General features: G+C 50.5%; 1 protein-coding gene across 3 annotated transcripts in view; it reads right to left on the bottom strand.

Moving 5' to 3' along the window:
• Positions 1–13,114, bottom strand: part of GDPD5 (glycerophosphodiester phosphodiesterase domain containing 5) — a 191,619-nt gene that overhangs the window by 122,513 nt on the left and 55,992 nt on the right. The gene's annotated exons all lie outside the window — the stretch shown is intronic.

Genomic DNA, 13,114 nt, shown 5'->3' with positions numbered 1-13,114 from the left:
ATAATTAGATTTTTGTGAATGATTGAAACGTACAGAACCATACTCTCCACAAGCACAACCTTAAAATTGATTCAGAGACCTCTGCAGAGTTGAAACCCAGCCAAGTTAAATCAGTTTATCTTGAGCATCCTATGGAGCCTACAAAACAGTCCCAGACGAGGATCTAACACTTCCGTGCATGCTGGAAGAGGCGGATATTCCCCACTCCCTTTACCAAGCATCTCCAACAAGCACTCGCAGGGATGCGGAGCTGCTTGGAGCCTTCACCCAGGAGAAAGATCCCCTCTCCACCAAACAGCGCTCACTCCGAAAGGAGCAAGCTGACTCCGGCGCAGTTTCTCTATTTGCCATGCGTGGGAACATCACCGTTTCGAGAGAAAGTACTCCGCTCCATCGATTACATGCTTTGTGCGTCACAGGGCTCTTTTTTAAAATATATTTAGATGCTCACTTTTGTCTCTGGTGAGATTCGTATCAGGAACAGACCGAGTAATCGTACGCTCTTACTAATTCATAGAATCAGCGTTCGGGGATAGGAACCTCAAAGCAAATATTTGCCGGTCCATTGGCGTCACGCTGCTCGCAGCTGTACTCAGCTCCCACCGCGGGTTTTCCCCAGGTTCCTGGTGCACAAGCGTACACCCACAGCCCCACATATTGCTGCTGCGTGGATAGTCAGTGGATTGAGAGTGATGCTCAACAGCAGCTGAGCTTGCAGAGTGCTTGGCTGCCTTTGCAGAACGTGCCTGGTAGGTGGGCAGTAAGGAAGTCTCACCCTCCCTAGGGGAAACACTTCGTTTCCTCACACACATGATCCCCAGTGCCCAGGTCTTGCAAAAAGCTACGACAGCTATGAGTATCACAGAATCACAGAATGGTAGGGTTTGGAAGGGACGGGTCATCTAGTCCAACGCCCCTGCCAAAGCAGGGTCACCTACAGCAGGCTGCACAGCACCGCGGCCAGCCGGGTCTTGAATATCTCCAGAGAAGGAGACTCCACAACCTCCCTGGGCAGCCTGTTCCAGGGCTCCGTCACCCTCAGAGTGAAGAAGTTCTTCCTCATGTTCAGACGGAACTTCCTGTGCTTCAGTTTGTGCCCATTGCCCCTTGTCCTGTCACTGGGCACTACTGAAAAGAGCTTGGCCCCATCCTCCTGACACCCACCCTTCAGATATTTGTAAGTATATATTAGGTCCCCAGCCTAGATGTAGCAACATCCTCGCTGACATCAGCAAAGTGTGACAGGGCTTAAGGAGATAACCCAGCCACCGAAAAACCTTTCATTGACATGTCCCACGGAAGGAAGCCTCCAAGGATGGGGTTGACTATCTTTCATCATAGCTGACGCATAAGGGGATGCTGCAGGCGTTGCAAAGACTGTGGCAGAATCTAGAAATGTCAGCAGGGACAGACAGCTCAGCCCTTCCAGCTTCTGTCCTTCTTTGTGCCCATTTACAATCTGTGCTTTGTACCAACAGCCTAGGACAGCCCTGTCCTGGCTTTTTCTCCTCAGGACTCAGCATCCAGGAAGCAGATGGATTTTGTTACTTGGCTGTTGTGGTTTCAAAGCCCATGAGACCATTACCACGTTGTCTCCAGCGCCCACAACCCATAGGTCCTCTGCCTTGCTCTTGTGCAGACACACAAAGCAGAGCTTTGTCCTTTCAGCAAACCGCTTTACAATGCTCTGGGCATTGACCCAGGCAGAGGACACGAGACATGCAGGGCCTGCACATCATTTCATAGCTGGCCCGGATCCCCACGTGGTTTTGGTCATCCCCTCAGGGAGGACGTGCAGGACAGAGGCACAAACACATCCAGCCTGGAACGAGAGCTATTTGCTGATCACGTCACACCGTGCTCTCCCAGCTCATCTGCCCCTAAGCGCTGCTGTGCCACCTCCATGGCCTCGTGCTTGAGGTCACCTCCCTGCCTGCATTTCATCCATTCTCATGCTATTTACAAAGCTCTGCATTAGTCACTGCACAAGTTGCCTCCTATCTTCATCTTTTGGATTTTCCCTACAAAATGAGCTCCCCAGTCTGCCTTCCCCATGCGCCAGCAGCACACTGTAGGCAACATCAACTGTCAGAATAGGACAGAAATGCTGAGGACATGCAAAGTTAGATGCTATTTAAGGGTCTTGGACAAAGCTTTAATCTCTGCCCTGAAGATCCTAAGCAGCAAGTGACATACAAGATGTTGTGGGACATATGCAGGACATAAAAATTCTGCACAGCCTATTAACATCTCCATTGCCAATCACCATATTACCATCCCAAAAACCTAGCAGGCTACAGTCCTTAGAAGAAAACCTTCCTGAACTAATCTCCGAAGGGCAGCACCTCTCCTGATTTCCACCTCTTCCTGCTTTAGTCCTGCGAGGCAAGAGGGCAGACAGACCACCCCTATCTAAAACGCTTTGACCACAAGTTTTATTTGCTAGTGTACAAAAATTCCATTGCAAACTCAAATGCAAGCACTACACTCGAGCATTTCATCACTCTTCTGGGAAGCCCTCAGCTGTTCTCCAGCCCAGACACCTGGAGAAGTGGGGCTGTACACCAGCCACATGCATACAGAGTGCCAAAGCTGGCAAACCCTGGCTTTTCAAACACAAATTCGACTCATCTGAAGTTGCAAGAGCCTGGGAGCAAAGGCTGTTCTTCAGGGAAATAATATAGCTTGTGTTATGGATCCATCATTCCTTTAACAAAGTTGAAGGTCAAGCACTTATCATGAAGTCCCTAGCTGAAACCTCACAGCACTTCCTTGCACGTGGCTGGGAAGAGAACAGGGTGAGCCTGGGCAAGCACCACAAGTTAGCAGGTACACAGAGAGTTCTAATCTCGGGGCTGTCACCAGGATCCCCCATTCAACCTGTTCAAGACACAGACCTCCCTCTCGTGACTGGGAATCCAAAGGTACAGGTTAAAGGCATGAACTTTGCAGCACTACCAGCGATAGGGGAGGTACCAAAGCCTTTTCAAACAGCATTGCTTTAGTAAGGTATGAGCACACTTCAGAGCTGGAGGGGGGCCAGCAATCAACCTTTCTCCCTGAAGAAAAATCCTACTAGGAGCCAACAGCAAGGGTAGATGCAAAAACTTTGAGTTTATTGTCCAGTTCTGGAAAGCACCTACCAAACTCCCACAGCAGCATCTAATCCAGCATCTCCCAGTCTCTCAGCAGAGGTCAGGAGGGACACAGGTGTTTTCAGTACAAAAGGGCAAACCCAAAAACACACCTGTCCACCAACACCATCACCAGAAGGCACTGCTGGAGGGTTTGAAGAGCAGCAGAATCCACCAAAAACAACAAGAAGATAAAGATTACAAGCAAGGGAAAATACAGATGAAAAGGCTCTATAAGCCACCAAATGAAGCTCCCACATTGGTTCCTCTTGCTGAACACCAGCACAGGCAGATGCTACGGGAGCCCACAGATTCAGGCTGCTCTGCATAAAAGCAGCCAGGAGAAGCACAAAGAAGAAATCCAACAGGAGTCTTAAAAAAAGCAGTTGCTAAATGCAGCTGAATTGCATGAGACCCAACCTACAAGCCTGAAATCATTCCCACTTCTCTATGAAAGTCACCAGCAGATGCACAGAAGCCCATAACAGAAAGAGAAGCACAGCACCCATTCTCCCCACCACACACCGATGCCCAAGTAGTAACAGGAGATGCAAGAAGAGACTGAAGTACAGTGAGCAAGATGCTGCTCGAGAGAAAGCACGCTGATACCATCTGTCCTTGCTTGGCCAAGATCACAGACTGAATACTGGCTTCTCCTGCTTCCAGAAAGTGATTTAATAGAGATAAACAGAAAGTCCATACCTTACAATCACTCTTCCCATGACATCTACAGCTCTGAGGTGGAGAAAGCAGGCTATGAATGATTCAAACCTCAGCTGGTTAGCATTACATACAGAAATGAAAACAGGAAGCAAGACAACACACATTAATTATTCAAATTCAGCAACACACAGCAGAAGGCAGGGGGGAAAAAATAAAATAGAAAACACAAACCCACACAAGCTATCAACCTTGACTTTAGAGACGCATCATCTGCCAACGGCTACAAACTTCTTAGAGCTGAATAACTGAGTTTACCAGCTAGCTTGTCCAAAAAGGGGGAGGCAGGGTAGAGTCCACCCACAAATACAGCAGGAGCATTTTCTGAAGGCTCCAGGATGTCTAATTAGCACACACTGCATTCCTGAGATACTGGACTGTAGGTATCCGTTACAGCCTGCGACACATTATTCCTTTCCAAACAGCTTCGGAGCATTAAAAAAAGCACACGAATTCAAGTCGCAAATTTAAAAGGTAAGCTCTCTGGGGAGAACTGGCCTAAAAATTTGGATTTTTGTCTCCGAGTTAACTCCTCCATCCCTGTAGCCTTAGAGCAATACTCATACATGCAATGGAGAGGGAACAGAGCAATCAGGACCAATTGTTAAACCAGCTTAACGCTCTCAATTTAGTGAGGGGAAGAGCGACAGCAGGAGTCCTGAAGTGCACCAAATAAATAATGTGAATGAAGCCATGGAATAGCAGGTTTAATAGCATCTAGCCCTTTCACAAGGCTTAGTACAGTCGAAGCCCTCCCCTCCAATCCCCCTTCAAGTTTTTTTTCCTATTAGCCCAGTTTCACGCAGGTCACACTGATCTCATTCAGCATCTTGGGACAAATCTTTTAATAGACCATAGACAAGCAGCTTACCACACATCCAGCAACACTACCGCCAGCACTATGCTGAATACCCATGGGGTTTGGGGTGGGAGAGATGAGAGCTAGGGGTTCCTGCCTGCCTTACCTTGACCTGCTACCTCCACAGTTCTTCCACAGCCCCTAGGCTGGTTCAGTACAACAAGCACATGACTTCACTCCTAAATTGGATCAGCGCATTCAGGATAGAACCAAAACATAGCCAAGGATGCTTTGATGCATGCTTATCGTTTTGGTTTCGGCTGCCGCCGGCAACAAAAGCGCCACGCGGCCGCCCCTCCCCCCGCCGCGGTGCGGAGGAGAACGAAAAGAAAAGCGGCAGAAACCGGCGGGTCGGGGTAAGGGCAGTTTAACAGAACAGCAGACAGAGGGAAACAGGAACAACAACGGCACAAATAAGGAGAAAACACGACAACGAACCTCACAACCCAGCCAGCCGCTCTCCCGGACAGGTCCGGTGCTGCGCCCTCCCGAGCCGCGAGTGCGTGCCCGCCGCGCCGCCCCCCCCCACCCCCGGAACCCCGCGTGACGTCACAACGCATGGAACACCGGGCTCTGGCCGGGTGGGGTCAGCCCCAACCGCCGGCTGTGCCCCTGCCTGGAGTCCCGTGAAAATTAACCCTGTCCTGGCCGAACCCAGGACACTTACGAATCCTGAAGTTTAAGGAGATGCCGGAGTGTGCAAACCCAAGCACCTGGGGAGAGGAGGACACCCGTGGTCTTCAACATCTCCATCCCTCAAGATGTGGCTGGAAAGACCCAGCAAATGGCAGTTGTTGGCTTTCCATGAGGAGGCTCCCATGGCTTCAGATAGGCAGATTGGTTTGGAGGGTGCGGGAGACAGCAGAGAAATGCTGTCACAGAGCCATACCTCCACGTACTCCTTCCGTATCTGAAGAGACCAAAAGGCCACCACAGCTGTGGGACACTCAAAAAGCCGAGCAGGGTCCAAGCACACAAGATGCAATCTCTCAAAAAATCAGGCCCAAGGAAACTCGCCCCTCTTGCAATGCAAATAAACACAGAAAATATAAACTCCAAGGCTGTTTGAGATTTATTTTTTTTTTTTTAGCTAACCCATTTTAAAAGAGCTTTGACAGATTCTACCAATTTCCACATTAAAAGAAGAGGTTTTGCTCTCATTGGTGACTCATGGGATCACTGTTTATCAAGAGGCTCTGTATAATTTCAACATCTCCATCTGTTATTAAAATTGCTATCTAGCTAGTTACACTTAAAACCTTGTTAAGCAAATAATCACCTATATCAATTAGATAACATCACTGATAACCAGTTTTCCCTACTGATATTCTTGTAAGCCTTCTTGTCAATTGTTTCCCTAATTACACTGGAAAATCCTGATTTTCCTTAAATACTTTTAAGTAATAGCAGTAAAGCTCTTCCAAAGCAAACCCTCAAGCTCTATGCACAAAAAAAAGAAATCCTTTCTATTGCCCAGACAGAACTGAAATGATTTAAAGCATTAGACAGAACTGATGTAAATTCTTGTGACTTTCACAGACTCTTCATGGTTTTCATAGCAATTTTTTCTTTAATATACTGAACTCATCCAAACCGAAGTCATGCAATTTCGCTTTCCCTGACTTGGAAGATGGAAATGGAAGAGGGACAATATCCCCATCTGTTTAACAGCAGAACAACTGACAGAGGGATGTTTGCTACAGCCGTTCCCACAGGAGGAAATCTATATGCACACACACTGAGTAGTACTTTCCACATTTTGTTGGCCCAGACCCAGAACATCTCAACTTGCAAGATCAAGATTTAATTTCAAGGCAGGAACAGCAAGAGAACACCCCAAAGACATTAACGGCCTCAACTGCCGAGATGATGCATTTCAGTGGTGGAAGGTGCCCAAGTAACAGCTGTGATGACCCCCCTGGTAGCTGAAGACTTCTTAATGACCCAGTGAGGCTGTTCTTTCCAATGCATTGTTTATGCCCTGCTCTGGAAATTGGGTTGGGTTAAAGGTCTCCCACCCACTTTTCTCAAGTTACAAACATTCCGTTTTACACAGATAACACTGAAGAGCGCCTGCACAAATAAAAGCAGCAGATGCGTTAAAATGCTAGTTACCATTTTTGATTTTTCCCAGGCTAAAAACCATCAACAAAAAAAATAAAGTGTTCCTTGCCATGTGCATTTGTGCATGTAAGTGGAGTCTTTTAAATGAGAACTGAGGCAGTACAGCACACATTGGCAAAACACCCCTGCCCTAAAAGTCAAATGCTGCTGCCTCAATGATAGAAAACAAGAAAAAAGTAAAAAAAAATTGGAAAGAGGGGTCTACGGGCCTTGTCTTGGTTGATCAGAGAAGTCTTACACCTCTGAAGGGGAACATCACTGTCACCCTGATACCAGGTGATGCCAAAACCCTGTGCCTACGTCCCAATGCAGAGCGACAGCCTGCAGAGCCACTTTGATTCACAAAGTGGCAAGAGATAACCCAAACAGTCAGGATCTGGCTGACGCACAGCCCCTGTGGGTCTGACCTGTTGTTTATTGTTCTTAAATTTTTTTTGTTTTAAATTAACGCTTTGAAACTAGGGCAGCATGTAGTTTGGGGGTTGTACACTTCCAGTTAATGAGAATTCAGACTTCAAAAAGACAAACACTTCAAAAGGATTACAAAAGAGAAACTTAGACTTTAATCTCACTAAATAAATAAGCACAGTACATACTAACGCCCTCTGCAATCTAGCTTCTTAACGTTTTCCACAAACTAAGGGCACATTGAGTACCTAGGATTTTAAAAAGCATTGTAGAAGTGGAACAGGACACCAGAAAAACCTGTACAAACTTCTCGCAGAGCAATAACCAAATGCAATCTCTGTTTTCTGCACAAGCTTGAGCCTTTGCAAGAAACCTTGCAAGAGAAGGCCTCAGCACAGCTCTGAGAACCCATCACCTGATATAGTCAAAGTCGTTGAGAAGAGCCCGGTTCTCTCCTCCTCCCAAGCCAGGAAGCAACCAACACCAGCTACGCAGATCTTTATAATATTTGTAGGACTGTGCAGTATTTTTTTTCTGTGATGGCAGCAGTGGTGGTCACACCTGGCCTGACTTTGGGTTGTACCTGCACTGGCACATCATGGCAGAGTCCTGTCCTATAAGCATGCCCTTAAGGAGGTGGATCACAGCATGTGGCAAACTGAGTCACAGTCAGAAAATTCCCCAACTAGTTCAGTTTGTATCTAAATAGCAGTTTCCTTCTGTACATCCTCAAAAGACAGCAGGAATAAGGTGCTGCAATAACCCCAGGTGCCAGCTGTGATGTCCAAGACGAACATCAAGCTACTTCCTTTGTCTTGGCAAAGAGCATGAGGGATGGACAAGGCACAACAATCCAGTTACAGAATCACAGAATGGTAGGGGTTGGAAGGGACCTCTGGGGGTCATCTAGTCCAACCCTCCTGCCGAAGCAGGGTCACCTACAGCAGGCTGCACAGGACCTTGTCCAGGCGGGTCTTGAATATCTCCAGAGAAGGAGACTCCACAACCTCCCTGGGCAGCCTGTTCCAGGGCTCCATCACCCTCAGAGGGAAGAAGTTCTTCCTCATGTTCAGACGGAACTTCCTGTGCCTCAGTTTGTGCCCATTGCCCCTTGTCCTGTCACTGGGCACCACTGAAAAGAGCTTGGCCCCATCCTCCTGACACCCACCCTTCAGATATTTGTAAGCATTTATAAGGTCCCCTCGCAGCCTTCTCTTCTCCAGGCTGAACAAGCCCAGCTCCCTCAGCCTTTCCTCGTAGGAGAGATGCTCCGGTCCCCTCATCATCCTTGTAGTCCTCTGCTGGACTCTCTCCAGTAGCTCTTCATCTTTCTTGAACTGGGGAGCCCAGAACTGGACACAGTACTCCAGATGAGGCCTCACCAGGGCAGTGTAGAGGGGAAGGAGAACCTCCCTTGACCTGCTGGCCACACTCTTCTTGATGTACCCCAGGATTCCATTGGCTTTCTTGGCAGCCAGGGCACACTGCTGGCTCATGGTTAACCTGTCGTCCCCCAGCACTCCCAGGTCCCTCTCCGCAGAGCTGCTCTCCAGCAGGTCCACCCCAAGCCTGTACTGATGCATGGGGTTGTTCCTCCCCAGGTGCAGGACCCTGCACTTGCCCTTGTTGAACCTCATCAGGTTCCTCTCTGCCCAGCTTTCCAGCCTATCCAGGTCACGCTGAATGGCAGCACAGCCTGCTGGTGTATCTACCACACCTCCCAGTTTGGTGTCGTCAGCAAACTTGCTGAGGGTACATTCTAACTCTTCATCCAGGTCGTTGATGAAGAAGTTAAACAAGACTGGGCCCAGTACTGACCCCTGGGGGACACAACTTGTTACCAGCCTCCAACTAGACTCAGCGCCGCTGATGACAACCCTCTGAGTTCTGCCATTCAGCCAGTTCTCTATCCACTTCACCGACCACTCATCCAGCCCACACTTCCTCAGCTTCCCTAGGAGGATATCATGGGAGACTGTGTCGAAAGCCTTGCTGCAGTCAAGGTAGACAACATCCACGGCTCTCCCTTCGTCTACCCAGCCAGTCATGTCATCGTAGAAAGCTATCAGATTGGTCAGGCATGATTTCCCCTTGGTGAATCCATGCTGACTACTCCTGATAACCTTCTTTTCTTCCACTTGCTTCATGATGGCCTCCAGGATAAGCTGCTCCATCACCTTTCCCGGGATGGAGGTGAGGCTGACCGGCCTGTAGTTCCCTGGGTCCTCCTTCTTGCCCTTTTTGAAGATTGGAGTGACATTGGCCTTTCTCCAGTCCTCGGGCACCTCTCCTGTCCTCCAGGACCTCTCAAAGATGATGGAGAGTGGCTCAGCAATGACATCCGCCAGCTCCCTCAGCACTCGTGGGTGCATTCCATCGGGGCCCATGGATTTGTGGACATCCAGATCACTTAAGCGATCCCTCACACAGTCCTCCTCGACCAAGGGAAAGTCGTCCTCTTTGTAGGCGGCTTCTCTTACCTCCGGGACCTGGGATTTCTGAGGGCCAGTCTTAGCACTGAAGACTGAAGCAAAGAAGGCATTCAGTAGCTCTGCCTTCTCCGCATCCTCCGTCACCAGGACACCCGCCTCATTCAGCAGTGGCCCCACATTGTCCCTAGCCTTCCTTTTGCTGCTGATGTAGTTGAAGAAGCCCTTCTTGTTGTTTTTGACATCCCTTGCCAGCTTCAATTCCAGGTGGGCCTTGGCCTTCCTTGTCGCATCCCTGCATGCTCTCACCATGTTTCTGTACTCTTCCCAAGTGGCCTGTCCCTCTTTCCACATTCCATGGACCTTTCTCTTCTGCCTGATCTCCGCTAGAAGCTCCTTGTTTAACCATGCAGGTCTCCTGCCTCCTTTGCTAGATTTCTTTCTCAGGGGGATGCATTGCTCCTGTGAATGGAAGAAGTGTTGTTTAAAGAGCGACCAGCACTCATGGACCCCCCTGCCTTCGAGAGCCCTGGCCCACGGGATTCCTCCCAGTAGCTCCTTGAAGAGGGCAAAGTCAGCCCTCCTGAGGTCCAGGGTTTTGATCCTGCTTATCGCCCTGCTTCCTCCATGCAGGATCCTGAACTCGACCATTTCATGGTCACTGCAGCCGAGTCTACCTCCAACCTTCACATCCTCCACCAGTCCCTCCTTGTTTGTTAACACAAGGTCCAGCAGCGCGCCTTTCCTTGTTGGTTCCTCCACCACTTGCATCAGAAAGTTGTCATCGATGCTCTGCAGGAACCTCCTGGATTGCGCCTGCCTAGCTGTATGGTCTTCCCAGCTGATGTCAGGGTGGTTGAAGTCCCCCATGAGAACCAGGGCCTGTGACTGAGGCTGCTTGCAGCTGCCTGTAGAAGGCCTCATCAACCTCTTCCTCCTGGTCAGGTGGCCTGTAGTACACACCCACCCTAATGTCACCCTTATGAGCCTGTCCCTTAATTCTAACCCACAAGCTTTCAACTTGTTCCTCATTTGCCCCCAGGCCAAGCTCAATGCATTCCAGTTGCTCCCTCACATATAGAGCAACTCCCCCACCTCTCCTTGTTGGTCTGTCTTTCCTAAAGAGTCTGTAGCCATCTATGACAGCATGCCAGTCATGCGAGTTGTCCCACCATGTTTCTGTGATGGCGACCAAGTCGTAGCCGTCCTGCTGTATAATGGCTTCCAGCTCCTCCTGTTTATTGCCCATGCTGCGTGCATTGGTGTAAACACACTTGAGCTGGGCTGTCAATCTCACCCCTGGCCTTGGCACTCCAAGCCTAGGCTCATCCCTAGTGAACTGGGCAATATCCCTTTCCCCCTTCGAACCTAGTTTAAAGCCCTCTCAATGAGCCCAGCCAGCTCGTGGCCAAGAATTCTTTTCCCCCCTTTGAGATAGCTGAGTTCCACCTGTCACCAGCAGGCCCGGTGCTGTGTACACCTCCCCATGATCAAAGAAGCCAAACTTTGACCGATGGCACCAGTCCCTGAGCCACCTGTTAACCAGGTGAGTTTTCCTGCCCCTTTCAGTGCTGTTCCCTGCCACTGATGGGATGGAGGAAAACACCACCTGCGCCCCTGATCCCTCAACCAGTCGCCCCAGTGCCCTGAAGACCCTTTTGATGGCCTTGGGACTTCTCTCTGCTACCTCGTCCCCGCCAACCTGCATTACCAAGAGGGGGTAGTAATCAGAAGGCCGCACCAGACCAGGGAGTTTCTTCGCAACATCCCTAACCCAGGCCCCAGGGAAGCAGCAGACTTCCCTGTGGGATGGGTCCGGTCGGCAGATCGGGCCCTCTGTTCCCCTCAGAAGGGAATCGCCTATGACAATGACCCTCCTTTTTTTCTTAGTTGAGGCAGTTGTAATACGTGGGGCTGTCTGACTCGTTCTAGGCAACCCCCTGGATGGAGCCTCACCTTCACCCACATCCTCTGTGGCCAGTCCCTCACATTCCAGAGCCCCATATCTGTTGCTTAAGGGCAACTGGGCAGGTGAGGGAGGCCGGGGGGAAATTCGCTTGCCCCCCCGAGCAGGGACCCGTTTCCATTCCCCCCCATCTCTTAGGCCCCCTCTTTCTGCTCGGTGGCAAGAGGGTAGGGGGTTCTCTGCTTTCTGTGGAGCCGCCTCCTGCTGCCGCTGCCTCAGGGAGGGCAGGGTGCGGCTCCACCAGTCGATCTCCCTCTCACACTCCCGGATGCTCCTCAACCTCTCCACTTCCCCCTCCAGCTCTGCCACCAGGCTGAGCAGGTCATTCACCTGCTCGCACCGAACACAGCCGCTGTCTCTGCTGTCCGCCGGTACGAGCGCCAGGCTCAGGCACTCCCTGCAGCCGGAGACCTGGACACCCGCGTTCTTGCATGGGGCCTCCGTCTGGGTCCCCACACTCCTTCGAGCAACAGCTTTACCACGGGTGGTAACCATGGCTAGAGTATCTCCTGGAAGAGCGATGCCCACTACTTGAGTTGCCAGAAGGGGCGGCTGTACCCTGCCAGTCGCCTTCCCCGCTCGCCCTGCCCGCGCGAACTGCGGCGCCGCTCCCGGGCTGCTGCGCCGCCTCTGTTCGCCCGCGCTCCCTGGGGGCTGCTCTGATCCGTGAGGGGATTCGGCCGCCCGCGCTCCCTGGGGGCTCCTCTGATCCGTGAGGGGGTTCGGCCGCCCGCGCTCCCTGGGGGCCGCTCTTACCCGTGAGGGGGTTCGGCCGCTGTCACACTCGGGTCCGCCCCCGCTGAGGCAGAGCTGCCGCTCGTTGGCACCTCCCGCTTTCCCGCTCGGGGTGGGGGGGGGCTGGGGTCTCCTCTCTCTCTCGGCGCTTTTTGCCGCCTCGCCGCTGCGGTTTTGCCACCGGAGAAAGGGTCCCTCGGCGCGAGCCTCTGCTCCAGAACCCTTCACCTTCAGTAGCTTCACAGTTCATGGTCAGCTCAGGTTCTTCTTGAAGAGATACTGAGAAATGGAGACTTAGCTGATGAAAGATGAGAGCTGACATGCAAGGAGCCCCATGAGCTGTGCCTGCCTGATTTCTAAGTGACTTTTCACTGGAAACCAGTGTAACAAGTTCACAAGTTCTCCTTTATGCCTAGAAATTAGAAAGCTAACAGAACATAGACTGAAAAGCAGTGGGGACATTTGACACTTCTACCTGGAATGCTGTCTTGCCTAGACATAGCCCCAGGATCAGAGAAACAAGAAGTAACATAGACCAAAGATTTCTTCATAAAGGAGACTAAAGTCACTTCAGACTACGAAATAATAGGTGATAAATAAGGTATGTCCAACATCTTCCAGGCTTCTCTATTGGAAAAGTCCAAAAGAGAATACATGTAACTTGCTTTGGAGTTTAAAAGTTGATTTTCTAAAGCACAACAGCTCTGAGAGCAGGCTAATGCAGAAGAGACTATTCTCC

Source organism: Opisthocomus hoazin, chromosome 1 (assembly GCF_030867145.1).
Source record: "Opisthocomus hoazin isolate bOpiHoa1 chromosome 1, bOpiHoa1.hap1, whole genome shotgun sequence".
In the NCBI taxonomy this organism is placed as follows: domain Eukaryota; kingdom Metazoa; phylum Chordata; class Aves; order Opisthocomiformes; family Opisthocomidae; genus Opisthocomus; species Opisthocomus hoazin.
The sequence above is the reverse complement of the archived record's forward strand: the minus strand, read 5'-3'. Positions and strand labels throughout refer to the sequence as shown.